At 54.6% G+C, this 18,371-nt stretch overlaps 1 protein-coding gene across 4 annotated transcripts in view; it reads right to left on the minus strand.

Annotated features, from left to right (window-relative positions):
• OSBPL2 (oxysterol binding protein like 2) overlaps nt 1-13,864 on the minus strand; it is a 59,390-nt gene extending 45,526 nt beyond the window's left edge. For 3 of the 4 annotated variants that reach the window (XM_025399226.1, XM_025399224.1, XM_025399222.1), the window contains exon 1: nt 13,752-13,864. The gene's annotated coding sequence lies outside the window, so the exon portion shown is untranslated. The remainder of the gene's footprint in view (nt 1-13,751) is intronic. The other variant, XM_025399225.1, reaches the window with a different exon arrangement.
• Between the last annotated feature and the right edge of the window lie 4,507 nt (nt 13,865-18,371).

Genomic DNA, 18,371 nt, shown 5'->3' on the forward strand with positions numbered 1-18,371 from the left:
CTTTTTTTTTTTTTTTTTTTTTTTTTTTGAGACAGGGTCTTGCTCTGTCATCTAGGCTGGTGTGCAGTGGTGCAATCACAGCTCACTGCAGCCACGACCTCCAGGGCCCAAGCCATCCTTCCACCCCCACCTCCCGAGTAGCTGGGACCACAGGCACGCACGACACGCACCATCACACCCGGCTGATTGTTTAAAAAACCGCTTGTAGGGACAGGGTCTCTCTATTTCGCCCAGACTAGTGCTGAACTCCTGGACTCAAGCAATCCTCCCAAATCAGCCTCCCAAGGTGCTTGGACTCTAGGTGTGAGACACCACACCAGGCCCGCTTGCCTTTTTTGAAATGCTTCCCTGCCTATAACAAAAGTCCTAATGTCAAAGGTAAATCAATCACAGCTTATGGAAAATCTTTAAAATGAGGATCAAGATGTCAGACACAAGCTTGGCTGGACAACCGAGACACCAACATCATCTGTTTCTGTGTGTGTGCTGCGTGGCCCAACTAAGACCGAAGACCCCCTTGGGGAGGCCTTTTCCGTCAACCTCCGAAGAAGCACCCAGAGGTCACAGGGCCCTCGACCCCCACATCTGCACGTGCGACAGTGAATTCCAACACAGCCTCCAGGTCACTCCTGAAGGAGCTGCGGTAACAGGCACCATGCCCTGCGTCTCCTTCTATATTTACCAAGGCCCAGAAAAATGAAGAGGCCTTATCCAGAGCCCATACAACCACCCAACTATAGAGGCGATCAGTGCAGGACAACGATGATCCTTTTCATTCATTCAACACACATTCACAGAGAGCTGACCTGGCGCCGGGCCTTGAAGTGGAAACTGTGGTGGTCCTGCCCTCATGAAGCCAGTCACGAAGGTGCTCCCAGGAGAGCCCTTCCTGGGCAAGTCTCTAAGGGGGCAACCCTGGGGCTGAGCTCAGAGTGAGCCTTGGGGGCAGGGAGAAAAGACAGGAGGACCAGGGCGTGCTGGAAAGCACAGATGGCCCCACGGGGTCAAGGAGTGCCTGCCCCAGCCAGGACCTCAGTCCCTCCTCCCATCTGCCCACCTCTGGACTTCTCAGAGGCCTGGGTAGGGCCGGGCACCCTGGCTCAGGCCTGTAATCCCAGCACTTTGGGAGGCTGAGGCGGGCGGATTGCCTGAGGTTGGGAGTTCAGACCAGCCTGATCAACATGGAGAAACCCCTTCTCTACTAAAAATACAAAATTAGCCAGACGTGGTGGCCCATGCCCATGATCCCAGCTACTCGGGAGGCTGAGGCAGGAGAATTGCTTGAACCCGGGAGGCAGAGGTTGCAGTGAGCTGAGATCGCTCCAGTGAACTCCACCCTGGGCAACAGAGGCTGTTTATTTTATTAATAAATAAATAAAAATTTAAAAAGTAAAATAAAATAATTCTAAAAAGCAAAAGTTAGGTTTCATAATTGAGTACTCTATAAAAGTTGAGGAATATACAGAAAGTTAAATGTTTAGCGACTGGGCACGGTAGCTCATGCCTGTAATCCCAGCACTTTGGGAGGCTGAGGCAGGCGGATCATGAGGTCAGGAGATCGAGACCATCCTGGCTAACACAGTGAAATCCCATCTCTACTAAAAATACAAAAAATTAGCCGGGCGAGGTGGCGGGCGGCTGTAGTCCCAGCTACTCAGGAGGCTGAGGCAGGAGAATGGCGTGAACCCGGGAGGTGGAGCTTGCAGTGAGCCGAGATTGCGCCACTGCACTCCAGCCTGGGCGACAGAGTGAGACTCCGTCTCTAAAACAAAACAAAACAAAAAAAGCATTAGGAAGGCAGAGTTTACTTCCTGAATATGCTCTTCCACGCACAGATCTCACTTCGCACTCAGAAAACCATCCCCAGAGAGAGTATTTCAAGAACAAACTTTGCTGGGGTTTTCTGTCTGTTTCAATGGGCTCTTTTCTGGTCAACTTCTCCCTTTTCTACTTCTAGAGAAAACCTCGGGGCCTGAGTCTATGCTGAGCATCTTTGCTGGCCTCTTGCCCTTTCTCCTTCTCCAGTAAGAGTTTTTTTTTTTTTGCGGGGAGAGGGGGCACTTCCTCGGCCCCAAGGGCACCACCCCTGCAGGCCCCAGCAAGTCTCAGTTCCCCTAACCCAGGGGACCCACCAGTCCCTTGAAAAGGACCCCAGCACACTTTCTTTAAGGTGCCGTCCCCATCCCACTAGGATCTCAAAATATCCTAACACTGGTATGAAGACTTGGACTCAAGTCTTACAAACCCATCTCTATGTTTTTCTCAGATCTGGGCTCTGCGCGGTGGCTCACAACTATAATCCCAACACCTTGGGAAGCCGAGGTGGCAGATGGCTTGAGCCCAGGAGTTTGAGACCAGCCTGAGCAACACAGTGAGATACTGACTGTACAAAAAACAAAATAAAGTAAATTAGCTGGGCACAGTGGCACGTGCCTGTAGTTCTAGCTACTTGGGAGACTAAGGCAGAAGGACTACTTGACCGCAGGGGTTGGAGGCTGCAGTGAGCTACAATTGCACCACTGCACTCCAGGCAGGGCAACAGAACAAGACCCTGTCTCTTAAAAAATAAATAAACAAAGCAGATCTGAAGGTTCAGGAAGTCGGTGAATGAGACTGGGGATCCGGTGTTGACTACCACGGGCGACCTGGTAGTAACAACACGTTGTTACTCCGCCCATCAGAAATAGGCAGGGCACCCGGATATGCTGGACACAGAGAGTGCACTGATCACATGAAGATTCTAAAATCACTTCTGAGGTTAAATATCAACTCTAAGTTTAAATTATTGAAAATAATATAAGTTCTGCCTGGGCACGATGGCTCACGCCTATAATCTCAGCAGTTTGGGAGGCCGAGGCGGGCAGATCACCTGAAGTCAGGAGTTCGAGATCAGTCTGGCCAACATGGTGAAACCCTGTCTCTACCAAAAAATACAAAAAGTAGCCAGGCGTGGTGGCACGCGTTTTAATCTCAGCTACCCAGGAGGCTGAGGCGGGAGAATCACTTGCACATGGGAGGCAGAGGTTGCAATGAGCCAAGATTTAGCCACTGCACTCCAGCCTGGGCAACAGAGCAAGACCCTGTCGAAAGAAAGAAAGAAAAGAAAGAAAAGAAAGAAAAGAAAGAAAAGAAAGAAAAGAAAGAAAAGAAAGAAAGAAAGAAAGAAAGAAAGAAAGAAAGAAAGAAAAGAAAGAAAAGAAAGAAAAGAAAGAAAGAAAGAAAGAAAGAGAAAGAAAAAAAGAAAGAAAGAAAGAAAGAAAGGAAAGAAAAAAAGAAAATATAAGTTTTATTTAATAATTTAAAAATACATCAGCAAGCAGAGCTAACAAATAAACAACTGTGCACAGAGCCCCATGTGGCATTCTGCTGAAAGAGAAAACATTCCCACTATTAGCAAGGACAGGTTCTGTCTTAGAAAGGACCCTAAGGGGCCGGGCGCGGTGGCTCACACCTATAATCCCAGCACTTTGGGACGCCAAGGTGGATGGATCACAAGGTCAGGAATTCGAGAACAGCCTGGCCAATATGGTGAAACCCCATCTCTACTAAAAATACAAAAATTAGCCGGCTGTGGTAGCAGGTGCCTGTAGTCCCAGCTACTTGGGAGGCTGAGGCAGGAGAACAGCTTGAACCTGGGAGGAGGAGGTTGCACTGAGCCGAGATCACGCCACTGCACTCCAGCCTGGGCAACAGAGTGAGACTCCAGCTCAAGAAAGAAAGAAAACAAAGAAAATAAATAAAGAAAGGACCCTAAGGAAACCATCCAACCTTCCACTTCAAAGAATGCTCCTCCTCCTCACAGTTCAAAGCCACGTGTCAGAAACTTTCAAACTCATTCCCGTGGGGATCACACTGTGGTCAGGCACAGCCAGGGAGCTACAGCCCCTCGGTCCCCATGGCCCCGCTGAGCTTCACAGGGAGGCAGCTGGGGCGTGGGGGCAGCAATCATAAGCCAAGGTGCCAGGGCAGCCCCAGGGAATGGGTTCCACAGGCCCGGTTCTGCCCCACAAGAGGTCACATCCAGCACAGCCACAGAGCAAGCAACCCCAGAGGACCCACAGGAAGATCTTCAGTGTCTCAGCCAGGAGGTAAGCTTGGCCACCCCGACACTCGCTTAAGCCAATGTGCACATCAAACCAGCTTCCAGGACCAAGCAAAGTTCCCGGTGCAGCATCGCGTACTGAAGAGCACCTGCCATCCGCTCAAGGTCAAGGCTAACACGTGAGCCCAACTACAGTGCAGAGCAGAACCAGGTCAGGCTGAGATCGGCCAAGGAGCAAACCAAAGCCACTGTCACATCCCTGCAGGACTTCTCCTTCCCCAGAGCAGTCGGCGACCTGGCAGGGCCTAACCTGGCCACTCTAACGCTTGGAAAGATGCTCCCATAACGCTGCGAGGTTGCCAGAGCACCAGGAAGGGAAACAAGTGTCACCTACGAGCATCAGAGTCACCAAGTTTAACATAACGGACAGAATTAGCTCTCTGTGGCAATTAAAGAACAGAAGGTCTCCCAGATCAAGGCTGGAGGATGGGAACATGAAATCACCGAGGGCAAGACAAAGCCTGCTGTGACATGAACACACCCAGGGAGAGGCTGGTGTGAGACACCTGCGCCTCCGTGTGGCACTGAAGAGGAGGGGCAGGGGCTGAGGGGCAGGGGCTAAGGGGCAGGGGCGCAGCTCTCTTCACCCAGCACCTTCTGAGCCCTGGGGCAGGAGCGACCAATCAGGGCCTCTCTGACACCTCATCCCTCCCTGAGTGTCCAACCAAGCCTTGCGTCGGCAACGCTTCTCAGCTAGTATTTCAGCCTTGACACACCCACTTTGCAAACTCAGCCCACGCACCACCCGAATGCCTACAGGCCCTCGCCCCACTGACACCCAGCTGGCCACCAGGCCACAATCTCGTTTCTTTTGCAAAAAAACAAAACTTAACTAAAACAAAGACTCAACATCTCACAGCTTCAGAGCTGAGTTGCAGACTCTCCTATGGCACTGGAAATGTCATCTGTCCAGTGTAGTCCCCGCAGGCCACAGGTGGCTACAAACACTTGAAATGTGGCGGGTGTGAGGGGAGGGAGAAGTGATTGCTCGATGCTAATCAGCTAAATTGACTTCACTTCAACAGCCACCCACGGCAGTGGCATCCATCCTGGACACAGCGTCTCGGGGCCCCATGGGGCTCAGCCATCACGAGACCCTGCCCTGCCTGTGCCCAGCCCCACCAGAGGGTGGAGGAAGATGGAGGCGGTGGCAGCAGCAAGAGCAGGGGGCTTTGCCAGTCCCAGGCGCAGGTCCAGGCCTCTGTGAGGAGACGCGGGAATGACAGCCGGCCCGTGCCACAGCTACCTCTCAAACACCAACCCCACAACGATGGAGTGCCGTCAAGGATGCCGCCAGGCCAGGCCCCATTCCTCCTTCCCAGACCTCCCTGGATTGCTCCGTCTGTGCTCACTGAAACACGCTTTCTGCCAATTGTTGAGAAAAAAAAATCAAGTCTTAATATTCCTGTCATTGTAAAAGCTTAATGGTTATTTTTACAGATTTTGTGTAAATTTAGAATCAAATAAACAAGTCATATGCCATTCACAACAATAACCTCTCTTAAAAAGGGAGACGTGCATGGCTGTCTGTCCTCGTCACCATCTGCAGCCCGTCACGAGTGAGGCACGCACGACTGGCCGCTCGGGCCTTTGCCCTTAAATGCACTGTGTTTTGGTGGCAATGGGATGGAATCAAGAGTGACCTTTATTGAACACTGGTTCTTGATCCTTTAGCCAAATAAGGTTAAGTCCAACTGCATCCGAAGCTCCAGGAGACAGCCGTTCTGAGCGCAGACCAGCTGCCTCTAGGTCTGCGCTGTTTAACCTGAACAACCTCTCCGCTTTCTTCAGGTCTGTATGGTTTTTCTTAGTGTCAGGCTATATGTGGCTCATCACAAAATCAGCTACTAACACCACACAGAATGTAACATCTCTTAGCTGAAGAACAGGTTTCAGGCTGGGGGCAGTGGGTCATGCCTGTAATCCTAGCACTTTGGGAAGCCAAGGCAGGTAGATCACTTGAGGTCAGGAGTTTGAGACCAGCTGGGCAACATGGTGAAACCCTGTCTCTACTAAAAATACAAAAAAATTACAGGTGGCACACACCTGTAGTCCCAGCACTTTGGGAGGCCGTGGTGGGCGGTTCACTTGAGGTCAGGAGTTCCAGACCAGCCTGGGCAACACGGCAAAACCCCATCTCTACTAAAAATATAAAAAAACTTACAGGTGGCACACGCCTGTAGTCCCAGCTACTCGGGGAGGCTGAGGCACAAGAATCACTTGAACCCGAGAGGCGGAGGTTGCAGTGAGCCGAGATTGTGCCACTACACTCCAGCCTGGGTGACAGAGCAAGACACCGTCTCAAAAAAAAAAAAGAACAGGTTTCAGCCCTTTATCCTAAGACACCAGCGTGTACACACAAATGGCCCAACGCTGACTCAGGAAGGCCCTGTGCTGAGCATGCCAGCCAGGCAAACTTGCCAGGCGTACCTGAAGGCTCTGAATCGGTCTGCAATTCATGCAGGAACAGTTTCTACACTGGGGAAAGGTAGGTGAACCTCTCACATTGTGCAGACAGCAGCACCCCCACTGTTTACCATTCTCCACGCCAAGAGGGCGACCTTGAGAGGCAGGCAAAGGTGAGCCCGGCTTGGTCCCAAAAAGCAGCGATGGGGAGTGGCAATTCTTCCCACTGGGCCTCGTGGCCACTGTGGCCCGACATCCCGGAAGTGGCGCCTAGCACCCCACTCACCACAGTCAACTCCCTCAAGTCTTGTCGCTGACTTAACTGCTTCCTGTGGAATATCAACAGAAGAAAATACATCACGCACCTCGAGGAACATTACCTTGTAACGTAGTACAACGTATTTCCAAACACACAAGATGAATGCAAGCTCTTCTGTACAAAAACATTTGTTTTAATCAACCTCCTCCTTATGCAACACAATAAAAAACTGTTCCAATGTGGCCCACGAGACTGGAAGGCAATGGACAGGGCACATGCCCCACAGCTCACAGGCACCCTGCTCTCAGAAAGCCACGCTGGAGGGCAGAGCGGGCACTCTGAGGGCAGCAGCAGCGCCGGTCAGCCCCCCACCAGCCACCACTGTGTACCTCTGATGATCAAAACCAACGGCCCTGAGAGCAGCTCAGCCTGCGGCTGTGGCTAGAGGAGAAGGAGACGCCTTGTACCCACATCTCACATCCCAGCAGGGGCCACAGCGGGCAGCGGACTCGGTGAGGGAGCGGGAGGAAAATTAAGACAGCAGAGGGAAGGGAGTGTGCTGGGTGAGAGGATGCTGTCCTGCAGGGCTCCTGGCCATCCCCAGAGCACCTGCCCAGCCAAGGAGTGGCTGGTTGGCTAGAATGCCTCCTTGCCCGCTGGCCGCCTCCTTCTCTGTGGCCTCAGTTCCAGGCCCTCCTCACCATCGTGCCCATCTTTATCCTGCACAGCCCTAACGGGTCCCACTGTGCTGAGAAAACTGTCACCCTAACATCAGAGCTGCCCACGCGGCTGCCAACTACACTTCCTGAGCACCTACAGGCTGGGCTGCAAATCAAGGTCAGGGAAAACCATGAATCTCTAATCCCCCTAACCTCTGCAAAAATAAAAAATGTTTTAAAAATTAAAAAATATTCCCAGCACTTTGGGAGGCCTAGACGGGTGGATCACGAGGTCAGGAGATCGAGACCATCCTGGCTAACACGGTGAAACCCCGTCTCTACTAAAAAATACAAAAAACCAGCCGGGCGAGATGGCGAGCGCCTGTAGTCCCAGCTACTCAGGAGGCTGAGGCAGGAGAATGGCGTAAACCCAGGAGGCGGAGCTTGCAGTGAGCTGAGATCCGGCCACTGCACTCCAGCCTGGGCGACAGAGCGAGACTCCGTCTCAAAAAAAATAAAAATTAAAATTAAAATTAAAAAATAAAAAAAAAAACAGGAAAAAAAATTTGTGTTCATTTTTTTCCCCCAGAACAATGACCCAGATTATTCATATTCATGAAGTTCTCAAAGGGGTCCTTGATCTAAAAAAGGGTCCTGACCCCGCAGTGGGCCTCCAGCACTTGGACTCCCTGCCGAGGACCCATCCCAGACCCCCTGAGATTGTTAAACACGTGTCTTCCTGGGCCCCTCCAGGGAAACCCAAGCTCAGTGAAGCTGGGGCTGGGCCTTGAACCCGCACTTTTAAAAAGTTCCCCCGGCTTTTCTGATGAGAAGCAGGGGTGAAAACTCCATGATGTTAACCCAGGAGCCTTCTCCCTGACGGCTGAACCAGTGCAGAGGCGGAGCTGCCGGACGGGAGCTGTGGGGCAGGTGCTGGGGCTCCTCAGCTGCCTCTACACTGGGACCCCTCCCCTGGCCCCAGCTCAGGCACCGCCCCAGCTCTGCTTCCACTCAGGTGTTCCAGCATTTCTCACAGGTGAGACTTACTTGGAAGACAGGTGATGATTACAGCGAGACTCCTGGCTCTGCCATGTCATCAAGAGAGGCCAAGCCAGAGCCAGGGCGCTCGCAGGAGCTCACCACCACAAATCCAGCCCATGTCCTCTTTCACAAGAAGAGGGTAGCCCCCCTTGGCCGGGCGCGGTGGCTCACGCCTGTAATCCCAGCACTTTGGGAGGCCGAGGCGGGTGGATCACAAGGTCAGGAGATCGAGACCATGGTGAAACCCCGTCTCTACTAAAAATAGAAAAAATTAGCCGGGCGCAGCGGCGGGCGCCTGTAGTCCCAGCTACTCGGGAGGCTGAGGCAGGAGAATGGCGTGAACCCGGGAGGCGGAGCTTGCAGTGAGCCGAGATTGCGCCACTGCACTCCAGCCTGGGCAACAGAGCAAGACTCCGTCTCAAAAAAAAAAAAAAAAAAGAAGAGGGTAGCCCCACGCCCCGCGCGCACCTGACACCTGCCATCATTATCGCCATCATTATCAGAGTCACCAAAATGTCACTGAATCACAGTCACCCTGGTTTTAAGGCAATAACGGAAGCCGCTGTCCGGCCCAGCACAGTGGCACGAGGTCCCAGGTTACAGCGGGCTCTTTCTCATGCTCAGCCTTGGATCAGCCTTAGGTTTATTCAGTACAAGGCACAGGCACTCACCTCCACACCACAGTCCTCCTTCCTCTACAGTTGCCTCCGTCTTTTTTGGAACCAAAACTCCACACAACTCCTGACACGCTGCAGTCCTCCCTGCCTGGTGCTGCCCAAGAACTCCTCGTCTCAGCCCACAGCAGCGTTCTCTGCGCGCCCCGAAGGCTACAGTCCCAGCCCCTTTGATAAAGAAATGTGCTCAGTGTCTGCTCAGCCAAGAGCCCCTCAGACCCTTCCCACCCGACTTGCCTCAGCGTCGGGGCCACAGCGCCCAGGCCCGCAGTGCGCAGGTGAGAAGCACACACCTTACACCCAGGAGAGAGGCCCGACGACCGCCACAGGCCCTGAGGTGCAGGCCCCTCTTCAGGCCCCAAACTATGGAGCCAGCCACTAGCTCAACAGGACTGACCCCTGAGTTTGTTTCTCAAAATAAATCAAGCAAGTGTTCCACTGAAAAAAGCAGGCAAGCAAAGAGAAACAGCCACACGCATCAGGCACAAGTCTCAGATCCAGTCCCTTATAAAAGCTCACTTCCACCGCTCAGCTCAACTCAGAGGTCACGGGATGTGCATCCACAGAAGCTCCAGTTGAAAGAACGAGGATGCTGTGAAATTCTGCTAAATGATCCCAAGTTCTTTTCTGAATCTGGAAGGAAAAGGAAAGAAGTGCCAAAAAGTTCACGGAAACAGTGCCGTGAACCATTTAACAGATGTTTCTTATCAAGAGCTGCAGGGGTGGGCCTGGACACTGCCACACTTCCACAGTGGGACCCTAGCCCAAACCAGCAGCCCAAGAGGCCGTGACACCACGCCTGAAACTTACCAGCAAGAACACTCTGAAAAAGCAAAGTGACAGCAGAGATACAAATGAACTAGCATATGTGGAAAGTACATTTAAACCATCAAACCAGAACCTACCATATTAACTCAGGACTTAAGTTCCTTTTAATAATCAGTCATGTTCAAACACTGACTTCCTTTCAGTGTAGATAAGGTTATAAATCAACTTGAAAATGTACTACATTTTGGAATTAAACCTTGTACTTGACAATCAGTGCTAAACACTAAACGAAATGTCAACACCCAAACAGGAAGTATGACAATGATTAGGAGAAAATCAGCCCACGCCCAGCCGCACTGCCCACAGAGGCCCCGGCGCCACTGACACCACACACACAGGTGCCCCTCAGCACGGAAGCTGAGAAAACCCTTGCCTGACAGAGCTGTGTTCTGTCTGAAACAAGTCGCTCTTGAAGAAGTGACCATTCAAGTGGGGGGCAGACTTATGAAAAGACCCTGCGACACCTGAGGGTGTGGCTGCTGCACTGCTGAGCGGCTCCAGGTTCAGCAGGTGGTGGAACCAAGGGTGTCCCAAGCAGCCACGACACATCGGACACTTGATGCTACATTTTCACACAGATTCCACACAAGAATCCGTCTTGCAGGCAAAGACACTGAAGGCAGGAGCCAGTGGGAACCCACACAGGACCCCAGAGCCCTGCTCTGGCGCACACCCTTCGCAAAGATGCTGTGACTCAGGAAGGCACGGCCAGACAAGACACGGCTTGCACGGGGACACTAAAGAAATCACCTTGAGGAGGTGGCAGGTTCCCTGTGTGAAGACAGCATAAGAACCTAAAATGTGTCAACAGTTCTCTTATACAAATTGTCACTTTTGTAATTGGTTGAATGTACTAAAACTCCATTAAAAGTCAAGCAAGTTTTTTTTTTTTTTGAGACGGAGTCTCACTCTGTCGCCCAGACTGGAGTGCAGTGGCGCAGTCTCAGCTCATTGCAAGCTCCACCTCCCGGGCCCACGCCATTCTCCTGCCTCAGCCTCCTGAGTAGCTGGGACCACAGGCGCCCGCCACCGCGCCCGGCTAATTTTTTATATTTTTAGTAGAGACGGGGTTTCACCGTGTTAGCCAGGATGGTCTCGATCTCCTGACCTTGTGATCCACCCGCCTTGGCCTCCCAAAGTGCTGGGATTACAGGCTTGAGCCACCGCACCCGGCCGAGCAAGTTTTAAGGACAAATCCAAGACCCATCTGCTGGTACCTCCTGGAGGGCACGGAGAAGAGACACTGGGATAGAAGTCAAGTGGCATTTTTTCACATTCAAACAGGACCCCTCATTAATATGTGGAACACAGCAGAGTCTGACCCTCTCAATGCACTCGAGGCAGGGAAGAAAAATGTCCTACGTGTGTACTCTAAGGCCATGTGTGAAGTCCACTGGAACTGAACTCAGAATGGAGACCTCAGACTCTGGACTGCACACCTGTCAGCACCCATGCCTCCCAACCCTCCCTCTTCACACAGAGACCACCACTGAATCTGCCAGTAACAAAGGAGGTGGGTGGCAGGGAAGGTATTCTGGCAAAATCCTGAATAGCCAAACGGTAAATTACCGTATTTCAGAAGAAATGAAATGGCTTTGTAAACACTCAGGTTCACAAAAAAGGAAAGTGTGTTAGTTCTATATGTAGCAAAAAACCAAAATTCTGACACACAGTAATGCAGCATGATTAGAATATTCTAAACAAAAACGTTAAATGAAAATCTTGATATTAAAAGGCAGTACAGGGTAGTGTTTAAGAGTGTGAACCCTGGAGCCTGGGTTCAAATTCATATTTCATAATTTATTGCTGTGTGGTTTGGGCAAGTTACTTAACCTCTCTGTTCCTTAGCTTCCTCATGAATGACCTAACGATAATGTCAGTACCTGTCGAGTGGGCTGTTTACACTCAAGTGGGAAGCTCACCTGTCGAGTGGGAAGATCACACGAAGAAAGAGAATACAACATGCTCGTAACAGTACTGGAACAATCAGTATTAAATATTATTGTCTGCTCAGGTAAGAGCCGTCATTAATAGATGGACACATGAAGAAAACAAGGTAAAGTCTATGAGGGAGACTCAGTCACTCCCTCACTCTTCGCCACATTCTAAAAGACAACACTGTGGCAGGCACTGGGCTGGGCAGGGAGGAAGTGCCTCCGACGAAGTTCCTGTCCTCAACAAGGGGAAGGGAACTGGCATTCCGGGGCATGTACTAGGTGTCAGAGACTGAGGTAGAAAATGATTTCGTGGCAGGGCACGGAGGCTCACACCTGGAATCCCAGCACTTTGGGAGGCTGAGGCAGGTGGATCCCTTGAGATCAGGAGTTCGAGACAGGCTGGCCAACTTGGTGAAACCCCATCTCTACTAAAAATAAAAAAAATTAGGCAGGCGTGGTGGCCGGCGCCTGTGGTCCCAGCTACTCAGGAGGCTGAGGCAGGAGAATGGCTTCAAGCCGGGAGACGGAGGTTGCAGCGAGTTGAGATCGCACCACTGCACACCAGCCTGGGTGACAAAGCGAGACTCCATCTCAAAACATAAAACAAGAAAATGATCTGCTTTGCTCCTCTTATCAGCAAAGTGCTACGTGTCCGACGAAGGAGCTGAGGCTGACAGCCGGAAAAGGGGCCCTGGGCACCAGTTAGGAAGGGCAGCAGGGACGGCCATGGCTACCCAGCATGTGGCCCCTGCGCCAGTTTCGGGCTGCTCAACTCTCTGCTGTCCTCGCCACAAATCCAGCGGGTGGGAAGGCCGCACAGCACCCAGCCAGGCCCGCAGCAGGCATTCGAGAAACGTCTGTCCAACCAAACCGAACGGGACCCCTTCTCCAGGCGTCCCGGGCAATCATCCCAAAGTTGCCGGAGCCAGGCCAGGGCCTGTCCTAGAGGATGGTTCAGATAAAAACGCCCCGGGAGGTGACCCTCACCCCAGGAGAGCCTGCAACACCCCGACACCCACCACCTCGCCGCCGGTCCCCCGATGAAGCGGGGAGGCTGAGGTGCTGTGACGACCTAACAGTCTTGGCCTGGGCTTATAAACTTGGAAAGTCTAAAGACGTATTCTTCTGAGTACCAAAATATAACTGACGAAAGATGGAACCTCTTAAAATTACATTACCAAAGATAGGTGCTAGGTAGCAAGTTGTCAACCGTGTGTAGTCTGCTAAGGTTTATAAATTAAAAACAAAAACAGAGCCCAGAGGAATGGACGAGGGCCCGCGGGCACCCTCCCTGGGAAGACACAGGCCTGCGGGACAAGAAGAGCAGGCTCGGAGTGGGGCTGCGTCTCCCTGCCCTTCCTCCCGGCGGAACTCGCCCTCCTCACCTACAGGATCGCCCTAAATGCGTACGAAATCCTTCCCTGTTCCCGGTGAGCTGGTGAGAGAGGCCGAGTCCGCCAGCAGGTGCGTCCGTCCCCACTTCCTGCTCGGCGGGGCAGCAGCGGGGCCGGGGGCCTCGGGGAGCCGGGTCGCGGGTCCCGGGACCGCAGTTGCCGGGCGACCGCAGGGGGAGGGGTGCGGGGGCCGCGGGACCCAGGCCCAGGCCCCAGGCCCGGTCGCAACTTTCCTCCCAAAGTTTTCCCGGGGCGCCAGGCTGCGGCCTAGGCCGGGCGCGCCTCCCTGTGGGGGTCGAGGCCGGGGCCGGGGCTGGAGACGGCCTGCGGACCCGGGTCCTGTCCGGCCCGCCCTCCCCTCCCCTCCCCACCCCGGCCCCAGCCCGCGGCCCAGGTCCCGCAGCTCGCCGGGGTCCCGGGCCTTCGCGTGGCGGCGGCGGGGGCCACTCACCTGGACGCGGGTCCCTCGGTTGCCGGCCGAGCTCGTTGCCGCCCCGCCCCCGCCCCGCAGGCCCGCGACCCACTGACACCGAGGCGGAAGTGCGGCCCGCCGCCTCGCCGACTGACAGCCCGCGCCTGCCACTGGCTGCGCCCGGCGCCGCCGCGTCGGCCGCCGCCCGCCCAATCAGCGCCCGGCCCGAGGCTCGCGCCGAGGGGCGGGACTATGCTAATCCCTTCGCGGAGGGGCCTCTACCTGTGCCCCGCCCACGTAGCGGAGTGACGGCGAGGACAGCCAGTCACAGCAGGAGAGAGGCGGGGTTATGCAGCCCCTGAGCCAAAAGGGGAGGGAGGGAAGGAGGAAAGGGCGTGGCTGCGGAGAGCAGAGTTGACAAACAGTGAGTCAGGTGGCCCGGGGCGTGGGCGCTCCGCCCGCAGGTGCATTGCGTCCTGGCGGCGGTGCAGGCCTGCGAGGCCCACCTCTCGGCTACCCAAAGCCCGGGGGGCCTTTTCCCACAAATGCTGGGGACCTTGCGATAACTGGCTCGTAGCTGCTCCCACTGTCCTACCAAATCCTGAATATCCGCCTCCTTTGCATGCCATTTACCGCCAACCAAAATCCAGCGCCAATTTAGCCTTCCAGCTGCATCCCTGATCGTTTCACTACCATACTTAAAGCCCTTTGGACTCCCACTGACCTACAGTGGCTCCATGGTTAAGCCCAGAAGTTCTGGAATCAGACCTGGAGCTTGCATTCTTTACCAGCTGTGTGGATTTGGACAAATTAATTAACCTCTCTGAGTCTGTGTGCACCCGGAGTTTCATTTGCAAACCAGGGTTCCCCTGTCATCATCTCATTTAAGTCATGGGTCTGGTTTGAGGTGAGTGGAGTGGCATGAACCAGGCTGGCTACCTAGAGTCCCAGCAGTTGGTTTAGGGGTCAGCCTGTGACCCAGTTCTAGCCAAAGAGGCTCAGTCCTGGGACTTTTGCTGTAGGGTCGGAGTTCAGACCAGAGGGGAAGCTGAAGTCAAATGACTCTCCCATCTGCCCACAGACCTCTCCAGAGCTAGGTTAGGTGAGACAGCGAAGGGGCCACTCTTCCACATCCCACCACCAGAGAACAGGGCTGCGCGAGAATGAAGCCAGCCCAGAGGAAAGCCGAAGCAACCACGGCCAGGTCACGTGGACCCTGCTGCACCTCTGCAGGTGCCTTCCTTGACTTTTCAGTTATGTGAACCACATGCTCGTTTCTGCTTCAGCCCGTTTGAGGTAGAGCCAAGAGTCCTGGGCTCCCTGTGGCCTTGAGAGCCCTGGCGAATGACCCATGACCCCACAGCGCGTTCTGCAGCAGAGCCAGCCCCCGTTGGGCCTCTGCACCCCCTCCTCAGGCCTTGTCCCCCCACTTCCAGGCTGCCCCTAGCAGGACCGTGGGGGCAGGGACAGGCCTTCGCCCCATCTGTGGCCCCGTGGCAGACGCGGGTACTCTCTATCAATGTCAGGGCATGAGTGAGCCAATGAACGCGGCCCCTGTGGCAGGGGCGGGGTCCAGACCACATCTCTGGGCCCAGCAGGGCCATTCTCCCCCACCCCAGGGACTGGCCCCACTCACTGGTGGGCCACTGTCAGCCGGCGCCACTAGAGACGTGCCAGGACTAGGAAGGAGCTGGATGAGCCTCTCCTGAAGAGAAAACGGGGAGGAGGGCGGGCAGGCCTCAGAAACAAAGGGGTTGCCATGGTTACCTCTGAAGAAAGCGACTCCAGCCGGTGAAAGGGAAGGGAAGGCATTCGGCCCCCAAGCCAGGACAAGGACGATGAGGCCAGTTGCCACGGAGATGACCGCACTGCACAGTTTCCCCTGTGGGCCTGGCCAGGGCCAGCGCAGGGTCCCAGAAGCCCACCACTCTCCATGCCCCTCACCCTAAGTCTATAAGACTCTAAGCCCTGTGCCCTTGAGGGACTCCAACCTGCCTGCCCACCCCTTGACCATGAGCTCTCCAGTGAGGGCAGCCTCAGAGGCCCAGGTAGAAGGACCCTCTCATCTGCCCAGGGACCACCCCAGGGCCAAGCAGGGAGATCCACCCTGGCCTTGGCGGTGGGGGATGTGATCTCAGATGGCCTCTGGGCTGGAACAGAGGTTTCACCCCTCTTCACAGATGCAGTAACTAAGTTCCAAGGGTAGTCTGCCATCAGCCAGCGCTGCTCGAGACGTTCCACGACTGGGAAGGGCACTTCCTCCCTGGGGCCAGTTGCTGGGACTAGGCGAGAATCCTCCCTCGGTTGGTGGGTAATAAGGACAGTGCCTTGAGACCAACTTAGGCATCTTCATCATGATATTTGCTAGGTCACGAGGCCAATTCGAGAGGCACAGTTCTGCAAGGATGAAAGATGGGAGTGGAGAAGACAACAAAGATGGACGAGCTGGGGCCATGATGATGAAGACGATGATGATGATGATGGTGGCTGAGTGCCCTGTGATTTACAGGCCCATGTGGTTTCATGTTTGCAGCAGCCAATCAAGTGGGTACCAGGTGCTATCATTCCCACTTTACAGATGAGCAGACTGAGCCCCAGACAGGTTAAGGGACTCCCCCAGCCCTGCAATGAGGAAGGGCCCAGCACAGCTCCAGGCACAAGGAGGGACTCCAGGCATGGGGAGGTCTGGTGGACCAGGCCTGGCCGGGAGCTTGTCCACAAGGCAGAGCTCCACCCAGGCTCCCGGACCGGGATCCACACATGAACAACAGGCCCAGGAGTTCCCATGGCTGTGGCTGCTGGACCCCCACACGTGCTCTCCAGAGCCTGAGAAATGCTCATCCTGCAGGTGATTTGGGGGGGTCTGCTCCCACCTGCACTGCTCTCAGACCAAATTTCTGCTTCCTGACAGAATTTCTAGGATCCTCCCTCTGTCCTCTTAGCTGAGGAGGGGAGAAGCTCTCTCCCTCCCTCACCACGGGGCAGGTCACCAGTGGGAGGATTTCATGACCCACATGCCTCCCAGGGCTGGCGTGCGGGGTCCAGCAGTCCCAGCCACATCTATGTCATCCCGCTTCCTTTCCCCTCACTGTGAAGGAGGCGGAAGAGAGGTTGTTGCTCCCACCTTTTGGATGGGGAAACTGAGGCCTAGAGGACAGAAGCAGCTTGCCCAGAGCCTGGCAGCACCAGTCCCGCCCACGACCCACCGCCCTTTCCCCCGCTCCACTCTTACCTCCTCCCCCAGGTTTCTGGGTCTGGGTTTATCTCTTTATCTAGGTCTGCACCCACAGCTGCCCCATTAGATCAAACAGGGGTTGGCTTCCAGGAACGCCGGGTGCCTTGGCATTGCTGGCCTGGCTGGCAGCTGCTGGTTGGTGAGCCCCGGGTGAGGCTGTCTCCTCTCCCCAGGCACTCCCCAGGCCTTTAGAGAGGACATTCTCCCACTCTCTTTTATGGAAAGCCATGGAATCTTCTGTGTGGATGCAGCCTGGGCAGCCAGAGAGGGGTGGCCACTGAGGCCTGGCCCTGGCCCTCACGTGGCCGCAGTTGACCCCTCCCCACCGCAGCTCTCCAGTCTCCTCTGCAACGTGACAGCCCTGGCTTCTCTACCGTTGGGAGGAAGTATTTTTAGTTTTGAACCCACCACGTGAAGCGAGACAAGTTATCAATAGCAGCAGCAAAGGGCTTTTTCTTTCTCTTTTTTTTTCCCCATATCTTTGGGACCTGAACAATCTGCACCCATTAAATTCTGCCAAAAGAAAAAAACAGTGTTCCTCTTATAAACTTTTTACCCCACAGCTTCCTTGCTGCTGCAGCTTTGCAAACCCACTCTTCCTGGGGTGACCCCAGCTGTCTCCACAGCCCCCCTCTCCACTCCTGGGCACTGAGACCTGCCCGGGAACAGGCCCATCTGAGCAGAGGGCCAGCGTGGGGCTCAGGCCACAGCTCCAGAGCGGGTGGAATGAGGAGCTGGGGAGAGGGGAGAAGGCCCCCAGTTTCCCGCTCACAGAGCTGGCAGCAGCCGCAGCCTCTCCTGAGTGCTTGCTGCATGCCCAGGGCCAGGCCCAGCTTCTCTGAGTGCAGCAGCTCAGGGACACGCCCCACCCCACAGGGAAGGGCGGAGAAGGCGGCCTTCCCAGAGGTCTTTCTGGCTGTAATTCCTTGTTTCTGGAGGAAGGGGTTCCTCAGTCAAGTGGGTTTGAGAAAACTAAACAAAGTGAACAGGGGCCCTCCCCAGCCTTAGGCTTCCCAGCGCCCGCACCACTCAGGGGCACTTGGAGGCTCCAGGGCCCGGGAACCAGCGCCCGCTCCACTCAGGGGCACATGGAGGCTCCAGGGCCCAGGAACCAGAGCCCGCCCCACTCAGGGGCACATGGAGGCTCCAGGGCCCAGGAAGGGCCTGATGCAGACCTCCGGCATATGAGGATGGAAGCCCTTTTTCTATGAAGTTTCTTTTTTTTTTTTTTTTTGAGACAAAGTCTCGCTCTGTCGCCCAGGCTGGAGTGCACTGGCACCATCTCGGCTCACTGCAAGCTCCGCCTCCCGGGTTCACGCCATTCTCCTGCCTTAGCCTCCCGAGTAGCTGGGACTACAGGCGTCCACCACCTCGCCCCGCTAGTTTTTTGTATTTTTAGTAGAGACGGGGTTTCACCGTATTAG

This window comes from Theropithecus gelada, chromosome 10 (assembly GCF_003255815.1).
Source record: "Theropithecus gelada isolate Dixy chromosome 10, Tgel_1.0, whole genome shotgun sequence".
NCBI lineage: Eukaryota > Metazoa > Chordata > Mammalia > Primates > Cercopithecidae > Theropithecus > Theropithecus gelada.